Source organism: Carya illinoinensis, chromosome 10, assembly GCF_018687715.1.
Source record: "Carya illinoinensis cultivar Pawnee chromosome 10, C.illinoinensisPawnee_v1, whole genome shotgun sequence".
Lineage (NCBI taxonomy): Eukaryota > Viridiplantae > Streptophyta > Magnoliopsida > Fagales > Juglandaceae > Carya > Carya illinoinensis.
The window spans coordinates 30,828,745-30,842,989 of record NC_056761.1 but is presented as its reverse complement, the minus strand read 5'-3'; positions in this window follow the sequence as shown (position 1 = coordinate 30,842,989).

Sequence of the window (14,245 nt, the reverse complement as noted above, 5' to 3'; positions counted from 1 at the left end):
GTGATTGAGACCTATCCATTTAAACCACTACAACAGGATCACACTCAGGAACTAAATCCTAGCGGAGTGAACCCGCTCTTATACCAATTGAAAAAGCAGTGGTTCTACACAACACTACACCTAGAGGGGGGTGAATAAGTGTAATCTAATTTTTATGGCCTTTTGAAAATTAATCAAACAAGCAGTTAATAAATAAATCAAATAACACAAATAATCAACACATGATTTTGTTCACGGAGTGGAAACTCATTTGAAGAACATCTTCAAAATCTAAAACCACTCCGGGTGTAAGACACCACCTCAAATCCACTATAGAAACTTTAGTTTGTTACAACCAATTTAGAGACACTCACAAAACCTTTGTAGTAGCTAAACTTGGCTTGCAACACCACGAGTGACCCACTCGATCTCTACACGCATGTAGTGTCGGAACTCCGACCTTCCTATAGCTTCTCACGAGAACCTCTCGATCTCTGCATCAACGGCAGCTCCGGACTCTTCCGGCCAACAAAAATGTCCACTTCAATGGACTCAAGTAAGAGTTGATTTTGTATGTGTTGTGATGGAGAAATATTTATCCAAGAAAGAATCAACCAAATGGGGGAGAGGTTGCTCTAAGAAGTTCTTGGAGGCCCTTCGGGTTTTTGCTCTGATTCTCCACACATAGAACAGAAGCTAACATGTTCTATTTATAGTTCCCATCAAATGAGGCGTTCAAAACCCTACATTGTAAGTGATCTGGAACATTGGCTCGAGCGAAGTGTCGAGCGAAGGTCGAGCGCCGAAATCTGCCTGAGTTCGCTCGAGCGCCATGTCGAGCGAGTATCGAGCGGTCGACTCTGCCTGAGTTCGCTCGAGCTCAGTGTCGAGCGAGGATCGAGCGACACACTCTGCCTGGGTTCGCTTGAGCTCAGTGTCGAGCGAGGGTCGAGCGGTTGAATCTGCCTGACTTCGCTCGAGCCGTATGTCGAGCAATGGTCGAGCGGTTGAATCTGCCTGAGTTCGCTCGAGCGCTCTGTCGAGCGAGGGTCGAGCGAAGTCGCTTCTTTTGACCAATAATGAGCACACTTCCAGCCCACTTCAAGCCTTCCGCAACAGCACTTGTTACAACACTATTTTACACAGGTTTTCACAAGAATATGCCAACACGCTCATTTTTCCCTCAACAGCCCAGCCAACATTTCTTGGCTAGAATGGAATGAAGATGGGAAGCTATTAGTGGGGGTAGTAATATATAATACCATTTGTGACGTTCCTAGATTTCGCTTGAGATTTGGCGGATTCTGAAGTTTCGAGATATGCAATATAAGGTTACTTGCCCTCGTTCATGACAGATAAAGATGCAAAGTACCTAGTATGTATTTAACAATATGCAATATTGGAAGCATATAATTTTTTTCTTTGAGCAATACGATGTACCAAATAAGATATGTCCTGAATATCCAAACATATTTCATAATCTTTAAGATAACAGGCGTTCAAAAGTTATAATGTATGTCCAAAAGATCACAAAATATCATTAGTACTAGAGACAGAGCTCCTTAAATACATGCAAAAACTAATATAAGTAACGGGTTATCCCATCGAGTAGCTCATGCAACTCAACCAAAGAAGCCAAAATGCCATCGATAAAATAGAGCATTGAAGCAATGAGCCATTAAGCTCCATCTCATTGCGTTCCTACCTAGTTGACCTCCTCCAGTCAACTATTTGTCGCATCTTCTGATCATAGCATATGATCTACCATTCTGGGGGGAATAATAGTTATGACTACTAAGTGAAATTTGATTACAAATCTCAGTAAGTTAACAAGTAACTTAACTAGTAGTATACAGATATATGCATGACAGTAAAAACATAAATGCTAATATGAACATGAGTAAACTTGACGTGACTTGGCAATTAACATGATATAAGCTGACATGGACTGCAACTGACACTAAACGAACTAAACGTGAAATAAACATGATGCGAAACTGAACTGAACTTGAAACTGAACATAAACTTGGAATCTTGTTCCTATAATAATTGATTAATTAAACATGAACCATGGATGCTACACAGGGTTCCTTGAGTCATGTGTGTAACGCCCATCCTTGTGGTGGAACTTTTAGAAAGTAATTTTAAGAAAAGAGACGGGAATTACTGTTTGTTTTAAAATAACTTTTCCTTTCATGCCAGGATACAAATACTCAATGTTTATAAAATAAAATGTACTTATTAATTAAAGAGAGTTACAACAGAAAATATTAAATTTAATAATTAAAATTATTTTATACAACATATCGTGCCTAGAGTTCCGTGCTCTTCCCCTTTGACCATGTCTATCCTGACGTAGTCTGCTCATTTTGTCCCTAGGAGAGCACACAAAAACTAAAACGAGTCAACGACTCGTAAGTATTACTTCATATAGTTAAAATATAATAATATATGTTTTCAATTATGCATTCATCATTCTATACATACTATACATAAGACATTCGTTCATTTAAAACGTTACAAGGTGGGGTTTTTCTTGAAAATGATTTTCTTTCGTAAAGCCATTCCCCACGTCTTATTGCTTTCATTTCTTAAAGAGTCTAAGCATACATACATTTTTTTATCACTTTCCATTGACCGTTTGCACACTGTTACGCCCTATATGCTAGGATTAGCGATTTTTTGAACTTGATTTCACCTGTGGTCTCGGGTTGGGAATCCCTCAGTCAGGGGGCAGTACTGGGTGCAATACCAGCACTATTTACCCAACATTGCAATCTGCCAGTCCAGTCCTTCAGTACCATTATTCGTTCAGTCATGACCATTACATATTTTCATACATTAAACATTCTGTCATTTTTTTTCGTTTCAGTCCTTTTAGTTCTTTTCATTCTTTCAATCTTTCAGTCAATTCATTCATAAAAGTCATTTAAAAGCATGAGTTTAAACATCATCTTTCAAGACATCCTTTAAAATATCAGTTCATGGCATCATTTAAAACATTAGTTCATCGGGACATTTTAAAACACTTTCTTCGCGTCGTTTAAGGCATTGCTTAAAGCATAAGGCATAAGCCTCGCATTTCATTTTATGAAAATACGTCCAAAACTTACTACATACAATCATCCATTCACATGCATATATTTAATACTTTGGGATGCGTAAAAAGATACTGTCAAAAAGGGCCATTATATACTTATACTTGAAAACTTATACTTAGCATGCTTTCGTAAAACATTTTTCATGTCATTTCGTAAAGAAAAACATTTCATTTTCATTTTCATATCCTTTAGAAAACTCTAGAAGAGTATGAACATAATACTTACATGGACTCTATGTCATACCCATTTCATGCAGTCCATTTATGTGCGTGTCAGGTTGCAACCTACATGCAGACACAACCTTAGCATCATTTTCTATCTAAAGGCATAAGTGACTAAACTAGAAATAGAATTACACTTCACTTAGAACACTCTCCATCTATCCAATGCTCTTACGTGTCCTTTACTATGCTAAAATCTTCAGGATCTACTTACGGTCACTACATCTTCCAAACTCAACTTACGGTCACTTACCTCCACAATCCACCTTAGTATTAAGACACTAAGACCTTCGTCTTTCTCTTCATATTAACCATATTCCAATACATGACTCAAATTGACTAAGTCATGCATCCCAATCTTATATGAGATAACCGTCACTACCTTCATGCATCCTCGCCCACAGTTAATCTTCATTTCCATCCATACACACCACACGGATATAAGCCAACTCTGAGGCTTAAGTGTGATGACCCGCTTTTGAGTATATTTTCACTGAAGTGTTGTTTTATTTTAATTAATATATTAGTTTATTATTTTAATTTATTGGGTTTTAAAATTTGGTTTTTAATTTGTTTGATAATGTGTTTTATTTCTTTTAGTTGTTTTGTGGTTTTTAATCTCATTTCGGCGGTTTAGTTTTGTTTTCCAGAATGAGGATTAGACCTCATCTTCTTTTCCTACACCTCTTTTCCTTTTTCCTTTTTCTCTTTTTTCTTCTTTCTTTTTCTTTCTTTTTCTTTTTTTTCTTTCTTTTCTTTTTTCCTCTCCTCCCCGCGTCGACCGTCCCTCTCTCTCTCTCCTCTCTCTCTCACGCCGGAGCCCCTTTCAGCCTCGACCCGCCGCCGTCCGGCCACCGTGCGGCTCACCGCCCACACCGGTCGACTCCTCTCCCTTCGGCGCACCTCTCCACCAAAACCCACCCCCATCCAGCCGGCCGTTTGGCCGAAAAACCCCTTCAAAGCCTGCACAGTTTTTGGCTCGATCCGCCGCCGTCGCTCCACCTCCGGCCACCATTTCTTCACCACTTCATCACCGGTCCCTTGCCATCCTAACCCACCTATTTTCGGCCTCCAACGACCACCGGAACAGCTCCCACGAGCTAGCTTTCCTTTTTGGGAAATCCGGCCTCCCACCGCCGTTTCTGCTGCCACCCACGGCCAACCACCACTTCCAATAGCTTCACAATCATCCATAGACCATTCCCTATCAATCCCAAGCCCTGGTTTGTCCCCGTTCAAAAGTGGGTATTTCACAACCCACGGCCACAGTGAATTTTCACTATAACGTTGCTTTTTCACCGTCGTTTGCAATGCCGGGTGTTTTCTAAAATTGCCATATAGCGCTGTAAGTATTTTTTCCAAACCCTATTTTCAGAGTTAAATATATATTACTCTTTCAATTATTTTATCTGCTGGTTGGTTGATTCCGGACTGAGTCCGAGGAGTTCGGGGGTCGGATGGATGGAGGACGGAGTTGCTTGTTTATTTGATTTATGTTGTTGGATTGTTTTTATGCATTGATATGGCATTGCATGGTGCATGCACGTGTGTTTGTGATTAAGTGTGAAAAGCCTGTGTATGGCGTAAGTGGTCTTACGGGTGCGTGTGTATCACGACCCCAAGCCGGGATGGGCTATTATCCCGGTGGAGCTCCTCTAGTCACTCGGGAGCGGAATAAACTGAGTGATGTCCCCTGGATTGTCGCTAGGCGACGACGGGAGCGGGGGCTAGGGGTTGCTTGGCTACGAACGCGCCGGGCGCGGAACCGGGCATCGCTCTACGCACCGACTCCGTGGCCCTTTGCTGGTGAGGGCTAGAGGATGCTTGGCTACGAACACGCGGGGCGTGGAACTGGGCATCGCTCGTTAGGTGTCATATGCGTAGTGGTACTCTGCGGTGTGGCACTGGAGCCAGGGTGTGCGGATGACCCCTAGGGGAGGTCATGGTGCATATAGATAAAATGGTTTTTTGTTTGAGTTGGATAAAGGCCAAATGTGACTTTTGGCGTGTTTTTTGGAAAGGATGTGTTTTTGGGCCAAATGGGTTTTTGGCGTGTGTGGAAAAATTATGTTTTATGGGCTTTGTGCATTGGGCATGTTTCATGCATATTGTTTGAGTTCTATGTGTTTTTATCTGATGGTGTTTGGGTTTTACTTACCTGCGATACCATTTTTGGTTCCGTAGCTTTTGGTGCAGGTTTTGAGGATAAGGAGGAGGAGGCTGAGCTCGAGGATGCGGCTCCGCCGGGTTGTTGATGTTGTGCTTTGTTTCTGGTTTAAAGCTATGTTAGTGTTTTGTAATATCTTATGTATGTTTTGAACAGCTTGTATTACGTTAAGAAAAATTCTGGTACTTAGTTGTATGACTTTCGTTATCCGCTGCGTGTTTCTTCGTGCACATATGTTGCCTTTGCACACACTTGGCACCCGTCATTAGGGTGGTGACCCGGGTTGTCACCATCCGGACGTCTCGATTTCCCCGTGTTCGTGCGTGGGGAATTGGGGGCGTCACAGGTGGTATCAGAGCGGTTTGGTTCTGGGTAAAACCACGTGTCCCGTAGGCAGTACCAGAATGCTTTTAAAGTTGTGTTTTAAAATTTATGTTAAGTAAAGTTATTTGAATTGTTTTATTTGTTTTATTTGTTTGAGCTTGTTTGCTTGTTTTTATTTATTTGGTTATGTTTTTGCAAGTTGGTTTCTTTTGTTTTCTGTGATGTGGTGTTGGTCTGTGGTTCTGTTTTTGTTTGTTGTTGGTTTTATTTGTTTTTGTTTTCTGAAAGGGGGTCAAGGGTTGTGGTGACAGGAAAAAATGGGGAGACCAAGGAAATCTACTCAAGAGCCACGGGACAATACCTCAAGGGATGACTCCATAGTCGAAGCAATACGGCAGATGACGGAGTTTATGCAGCAGAATATTAGGCCACAACAGGCAGGGCCTTGGCCACAAGGAGGACCTTGGCCACCACAAGGGGGTCCCTGGCCACAACAAGGAGGGCCTTGTCCACAACAATGACGGTTTTGGCCACAACCAGGACGTCCTTGGCCACATCAGGGAGGGCCTTGGATGTACCCGAGAGGGTCCAATAGCATGGTGCAAGCCAGATGCACCTATGAGCGCTTCCTGGCGCATAGGACTCCACACTTCACTGGAGAAGAAGATCCACTTCAAGCTGGAAAATGGATCAAAGATCTGGAAAGAACATTTGAGGTGTGTGGTTGCACCGAGGCTCAACAGGTGCTCTACGCCAGCTATCTCTTGCAAGGCACTGCGTCTGATTGGTGGGATACCAAGAAGGTGATGCTGGAATCAGAATTGGGGTCTTTCGCTGCTGTGACCTGGTCATAGCAGCTTCAAGAAGGAGTTTAATGACCACTTCTTTCCCGCAGCGGTAAGGAAGCAAAAGGCAAGAGAGTTCTCAAATCTGGTCCAAGGGGGCGCGACAGTGGAACAGTACGCCCGGAGATTCATAGAACTTGGGCGATTTGCTCACCACCTTATCGCCACGGAGGAGATGCGAGCTGATCGTTTTCAGGAGGGTCTACGTCATGACATACGCCGTATGGTGGTCAGCCATTGTATATCCACTTTTCAGGAATTAGTAGATGTGGCCACCCTTGTGGAGCGGGAAAATAATCTGAGTGTGGGCTCCCCTCCAGGGCATAAGAGGCGGAGTTTTTCTGGTGAAGGAAGCAGCTCGGGTTCGCCCCAGAAATTTGTTCAGCGGACCAGAACTCGACCTCAAACGTCCTCAGGTGTTCGTATGGGAGGACGGGTACCTATTTGTGGAGCATGTAATAGAGCTCATGAGGGCGAGTGTCGGGTGAGTAGTGGACCCCAGTGTTACCGGTGCGGCCAAGTGGGACATATTGCTCGGGATTGCCCCGTCAGAGTTCAAGGAAGCCGTGGAGGTAGACACGGTGGAAGAACCAACCCGAGACAAGCAGTGCAAGCCAAGGTTTATGCTGTCACACCCGGAGAGGTGGATGATGAGGCGCCAGCGACCCATGATGCTGGAGTAATTACAGGTATGGATTAATTAATTTTAAGTTGGATTTAATTTTCGGTGTATTTGGTTTCTTCTTTGTTTTTGGATTTCATGGGTTGATGTGTTGGTTCAGGAAGAGTTCGTTTGTATGAGTTTTATGCTTGCACTTTGTTTGATTCCGGTGCGTCGCAGTCGTTTGTATCTTCCACGTTTGCGCGGGTGTGTAATTTGGTTACGGAACCGTTGCCGAAGTCTATGGTATTGGCTCTACCCGATGGTGAAATGGTGTGGTGTTCCAAGGTTGCTTTGGGATGCCCGTTAAATTTTGAGGGAAGGTTCTTGGATGCTGATTTGGTGGTGTTTAAGCTGTTGGGCTTTGATATCATCCTCGGGATGGATTGGCTATACCGATATTCTGCGAGTATTAATTGCAAAAGTCGGATAATTAGCTTTCAGCTTCCAGATGGTGATTGTCTAGAATTTGCAGGGAGTAAGTTAAAGGAAAAGCCGGTAATTATATCGGCAATTCAAGCAAAAAGGGAGATTGCATGGGGAGCGGATGCATTCTTGGTTCAGATGGTGTCCACGTCGTCTGAGGAGAAGTCTTTGGCAGACATTCCAGTTGTGGAAGAATTCCCCGATGTGTTTGTGGACAACTTGCCCGGACTACCCCCTGTGCGGGAAATGGAATTTGTTATAGACTTGGAACCTGGAGCGGCTCCTGTGCATAAAGCTCCTTATCGCATGGCACCGGCTGAATTAAAAGAGTTGAAGACTCAGTTGCAAGAGCTGGTAGAGAAGGGATTTATTCAGCCTAGTACTTCACCGTGGGGTGCACCAGTTTTGTTTGTTAAAAAGAAAGATGGAACCCTCCGTATGTGCATAGATTATCGGGAATTGAATAAGGTGACCATCAAAAATAAATATCCTCTCCCACGGATAGATGATTTATTTGATCAGTTTCAAGGAGCAGCCGTGTTCTCTAAAATTGATCTGAGGTCGGGATACTACCAGCTGAGGATCAGAGACAAGGATGTGCCTAAAACTGCCTTCAGGTCGAGGTATGGACATTATGAATTTAAGGTGATGCCTTTTGGGTTAGCTAATGCCCCTGCAGCTTTCATGGATTTAATGAATCGAGTATTTCGACCTTATCTGGATTCATTTGTGGTAGTATTTATTGATGATATTCTGATTTATTCCCGAGATGTTGAAGAACATGTGTATCATCTTCGTCTGGTACTTGGGAAATTGAGAGAACACCAACTGTACGCCAAGCTCAGCAAGTGTGAATTCTGGTTGGAAGAAGTTAAATTTCTTGGGCATGTAATTTCCCGAGACGGAGTGGCTGTTGATCCTAGTAAGGTAGAAGCCATTTTGTCATGGCAGCGCCCGACTACAGTGCGCGAGATCCGGAGTTTCTTGGGGCTGGCCGGGTATTACCGAAGATTTGTAGAGGGTTTTGCTCGCCTATCCGGACCTCTCACAGCTTTGACTCGGAAGAATACAGAATTTGTTTGGTCAGAGAAATGTGAGAGAAGCTTCCAGGAATTAAAGAACCGGTTGACGACGGCACCAGTGTTAGCGCTTCCAGAACCGCATAAGCCATTCGTAGTCTTCAGTGATGCGTCTAAGTTTGGTTTGGGTTGTGTCCTTATGCAGGAAGGATGGGTTGTTGCCTATGCATCTCATCAGCTAAAGGACCATGAGAAGAATTATCCGATGCACGATCTAGAATTGGCTGCGATTGTTTTTGCTCTCAAGATCTGGCGGCACTTCTTGTATGGGGAAGCTTGCGAGGTATTTACTGATCACAAGAGCTTGAAGCATTTGTTTTCCTAGAAAAATTTGAATATGAGGCAGAGGCGATGGCTAGAGCTAATTAGTGACTATCAGTGTGAGATCAAATACCATCCGGGGAAGGCTAATATAGTTGCTGATGCTTTGAGCCGGAAGTCGCACTTAGAAGATGAAGCCGAGCCGTCAGATTTGGATTCGTTGCTTTGTGGGATGAGAAGGCTCCTTATTGAGAGTTCACAACAAGAAGAGATTTTATCTTCAGTTCTGGATATTCGGGTGACCGATTTTGAAGAATTGAAGACTCTTCAAAGGAAGGATCCGAAGCTGCTGAATATTAGAAAAAGAGTCAGAAAATCTCGAGGGCCGTTGCATTATAGCATGGATAAAGATGGGATACTTCGGTTCCGAGATCGCAGAGTGGTCCCAAAGGACTCGGAATTTAAAGAATGAATCATGGCAGAAGCTCATGCGGCCCCTTATTCAATTCATCCCGGCAGTACAAATATGTATCGGGACTTGAAGAAAAATTACTGGTGGGATGGAATGAAAAAGGATATCGCCTTGTACGTTGAGAAATGCCACACATGCCGTCAAGTGAAGGCCGAGCATCAAAGACCTGCAGGTATGCTCCAACCCCTCCCTAGTCCTGAGTGGAAATGGGATGACATCACGATGGACTTTGTAGTGGGTTTGCCGAGAACGCCTAGTGGGAAAAATTCTGTTTGGGTGATTGTTGACCGGTTAACAAAGAGTGCTCATTTCCTGCCTATTAATAACACCGACTCTTTGGAGAAGTTGACCCGCTTGTATGTCAAGGAGATAGTGTGGCTACACGGCATACCAAAGAGTATAGTGTCGGATCGAGACCCGAGGTTCACGTCGCAGTTCTTGAAGAGTTTGCAGGCAGCTTTGGGTACTAAGTTGAAGTTCAGTACTGCATATCACCCGCAGACAGACGGCCAATCAGAGCGCACAATTTAGACCCTTGAAGACATGTTGCGAGCATGTGTCATGGAATTTCAAGGGAGTTGGGAAAACCATCTGCCGCTCATCGAGTTTGCATATAATAACAGCTTCCATGCGACCATTCAGATGGCTCCCTATGAAGCTCTTTATGGGAGAAAGTGCAGATCGCCCTTGTGTTGGGATGAAGTCGGGGAGAGTAGGATAATTGGACCCGAAATAATTCAAGAAATGCAAAGCCAAGTCCGGATCATCAGAGATAAAATGGCGGCAGCTCAGAGTCGCCAGAAAAGCTACGCTGATACCAGGAGGAGAGAGTTGTCTTTTGAAGTTGGTGATTGGGTTTATCTCAAAGTCTCTCCCATGAGAGGTGTTAAGCGTTTTGGTAAGAAGAGGAAGTTGGATCCGAGGTATGTCGGCCCTTTTCAGATTCTGGAGAAGGTAGGGTCCGTCGCCTATTGAGTTGCCTTGCCAGGATATTTTGGGGATATTCATGATGTCTTCCATGTATCGTCCCTAAAGAAGAGCTTTGGATAGCAAGAGCCACGCTTCGTCGACCCAGCGGGTATTCAGTTGCAACCGGATCTCACTTATGAAGTTGTTCCGTCGCAGATCATGGATTGGAAGGAGCAACAGTTGAGGTCCAAGACGATACCTTTGGTTAAGGTGGCTTGGGGAGATCCGCTAGCTCAAGACTTCTCTTGGGAGCGAGCAGCGGACATGAGGGAGCAGTACCCGTACTTGTTCGAATAAAGAAGGTATGTATCTTAATCTTGGTCACAGTTGGTTTATGTGCTTTCATGTGGCTTGCTTTAAGTTGGTGGTTGCTCTGCAAATTTCGAGGACGAAATTTGTTTTAAGGGGGGAGGATGTGATAACCCTCTTTTGAGTATATTTTCACTAAAGTGTTGTTTTATTTTAATTAATATATTAGTTTATTATTTTAATTTATTGCATTTTAAAATTTGGTTTTTAATTTGTTTGATGATGTGTTTTATTTCTTTTAGTTATTTTGTGGTTTTTAATCTCGTTTCGACGGTTTAGTTTTGTTTTCCGGAATGAGGATTAGACCTCATCTTCTTTTCCTACACCTCTTTTCCTTTTTCCTTTTTCTTTTTTCTTTTTCTCTTTTTTCTTCTTTCTTTTTCTTTCTTTTTCTTTTTTTTCTTTCTTTTCTTTTTTCCTCTCCTCCCCGCTTCGACTGTCCCTCTCTCTCTCACGCCGGAGCCCCTTTCAGCCTCGACTCGCCGCCGTCCGGCCACCGTGCGGCTCACCGCCCACACCGGTCGACTCCTCTCCCTCCGGCGCACCTCCCCACCAAAACCCACCCCCATCCGGCCGGCCGTTTGGCCGGAAAACCCCTTCAAAGCCTGCACGGTTTTTGGCTTGATCCGCCGCCGTCGCTCCACCTCCGGCCACCATTTCTTCACCACTTCATCACCGGTCCCTTGCCATCCTAACCCACCTATTTTCGGCCTCCAACGACCACCGGAACAGCTCCCACGAGCTAGCTTTTCTTTTTGGGAAATCCGGCCTCCCACCGCCGTTTCTGCCGCCACCCACGGCCAACCACCACTTCCAATAGCTTCACAATCATCCCTAGACCATTCCCTATCAATCCCAAGCCCTGGTTTGTCCCCATTCAAAAGTGGGTATTTCACAACTCACGGCCACAGTGAATTTTCACTGTAACGTTGCTTTTTCACCGCCGTTTGCAACGCCGGGTGTTTTCTAAAATTGTCATATAGCGCTGTAAGTATTTTTTCCAAACCCTATTTTTAGATTTAAATATATATTGCTCTTTCAATTATTTTATCTGCTGGTTGGTTGATTCCGGACTGAGTCCGAGGAGTTCGGGGGTCGGATGGATGGAGGACGGAGTTGCTTGTTTATTTGATTTATGTTGTTGGATTGTTTTTATGCATTGATATGGCATTGCATGGTGCATGCACGTGTGTTTGTGATTAAGTGTGAAAAGCCTGTGTATGGCGTAAGTGGTCTTACGGGTGCGTGTGTATCACGACCCCAAGCCGGGATGGGGTATTATCCTGGTGGAGCTCCTCTGGTCACTCGGGAGAGGAATAAACTGAGTGATGTCCCCTGGGTTGTCGCTAGGCTACAACGGGAGCTGGGGCTAGGGGTTGCTTGGCTACGAACGCGCCGGGCGCGGAACCGGGCATCGCTCTACGCACCGACTCCGTGGCCCTTTGCTGGTGAGGACTAGAGGATGATTGGCTACGAACACGCGGGGCGTGGAACTGGGCATCGCTCATTAGGTGTCACATGCATAGTGGTACTCTGCGGTGTGGCACTGGAGCCAGGGTGTGCGGATGACCCCTAGGGGAGGTCATGGTGCATACGGATAAAATGGTTTTTGGTTTGAGTTGGATAAAGGCCAAATGTGACTTTTGGCATGTTTTTCGGAAAGGATGTGTTTTTGGGCCAAATGGGTTTTTGGCGTGTGTGGAAAAATTATGTTTTATGGGCTTTGTGCATTGGGCATGTTTCATGCATATTGTTTGAGTTCTATGTGTTTTTATCTGGTGGTGTTTGGGTTTTACTTACCTACGGTACCATTTTTGGTTTCGTTGCTTTTGGTGCAGGTTTTGAGGATGAGGAGGAGGAGGCTGAGCCCGAGGATGCGGCTCCGCCGGGTTGCTGATGTTGTGCTTTGTTTCTGGTTTAAAGCTATGTTAGTGTTTTGTAATATCTTATGTATATTTTGAACAGCTTGTATTACGTTAAGAAAAATTTTGGTACTTAGTTGTATGACTTTCGTTATCCACTGCGTGTTTCTTCGTGCACATATGTTGCCTTTGCACACACTTGGCACCCGTCGTTAGGGTGGTGACCCGGGTTGTCACCATCCGGACGTCTCGATTTCCCCGTGTTCGTGCGTGGGGAATTGGGGGCGTCACATTAAGCACCGTGTAATCATACTTGAGATAGATTACCCATTACATATGGTAAATCCGTTCGGCACATGTGTCTCACCAGATGCACATGTATCCTACTCCCTTATCACCTAAGATCAACATACAATCTATTGATCACTTACTTGTATGGACAAGTGCCTTACTCCAATACCAACTTGCTCAAACCCGATCGGCAGGACTTTCCCTACTTCTCGGCCCTTTTACAAGTTCATCCCAACGCTTAACATGACAGGACTCCTTCCGAACTACACTCTATGTCACGTCACGTAACTTGAGACTACTCCCAAGTTACACCACATGTTACTACGATGCACACTATACAGTGTATTGCTACAAAACATGGAGTACGCACTACGTGTACTCCCTTCACACTATGCTACATCACGTACTACTATCACGCACACCACATGGTACATCGCTGCACGACATGGAGTACATGTCATGTGTACTCGTTTCACAACACTACGCCACAACACTACTACAACACACACACTTCACACCCACACTTCACAGCACAGTCCACAACACTTCATGGCACACTACACAGTTATGCCTAACACTTCACTATACGACGAACTCCACAATCAACCAACTAACATCTAACATAAATAATGAAAGATAGATGGTTATACCATCGTCAGGGTTAACCCGTGTATTACTCGCTACCTGTCACGGTCAAAGGCGTTGGAAGAGTTATATGTGGCAACTAAACCACATACGGTGGCTATCCACCGTGTATGGTGGCTGTCCACCACGTAAAGTTGAAATTCAAACTTAGGGTTCGGCTATTAGGAGTTGGGTTAAGGTCTTGGGTTGGAGGCCTCGTGATGGTGTCGAGATGGCACACGTCGGAGACATGGTGGTTCGTTGAGGGGTTTGGGCTATGGGTCTCATGGCATGGAAATGGAGGGGAAGCTCGATTAGTTGTTGGCTGGCCATGGAGGGCTTGAGAGAAGTGCGATGGAGTTATGGTAGTGAGGTGGAGGCGGCATGGCCTACGGCGGTAGATCTCGTCATAAGGTCGAAGATAAGCCTTTGGAGAGTGGAGGAGCGTGGGAGAGGTGAGGGGTTTGGTTGGGCCATGGCTGGGTGTGGGAGTGGTCATCAGTGAAAGGACGTGCTACTGGTGGCAGTGCAGTGGCACGAGTAGAGGGAGAGGGCTGCCGTGAGGGGATGAGCCCAGTGGCTGGATGATCTCCGACAAGAGGAGGTGGTTGTGGTGGTGCTCGGTGGGGCTAAAGGCAGATGCCAGTGGCGTAT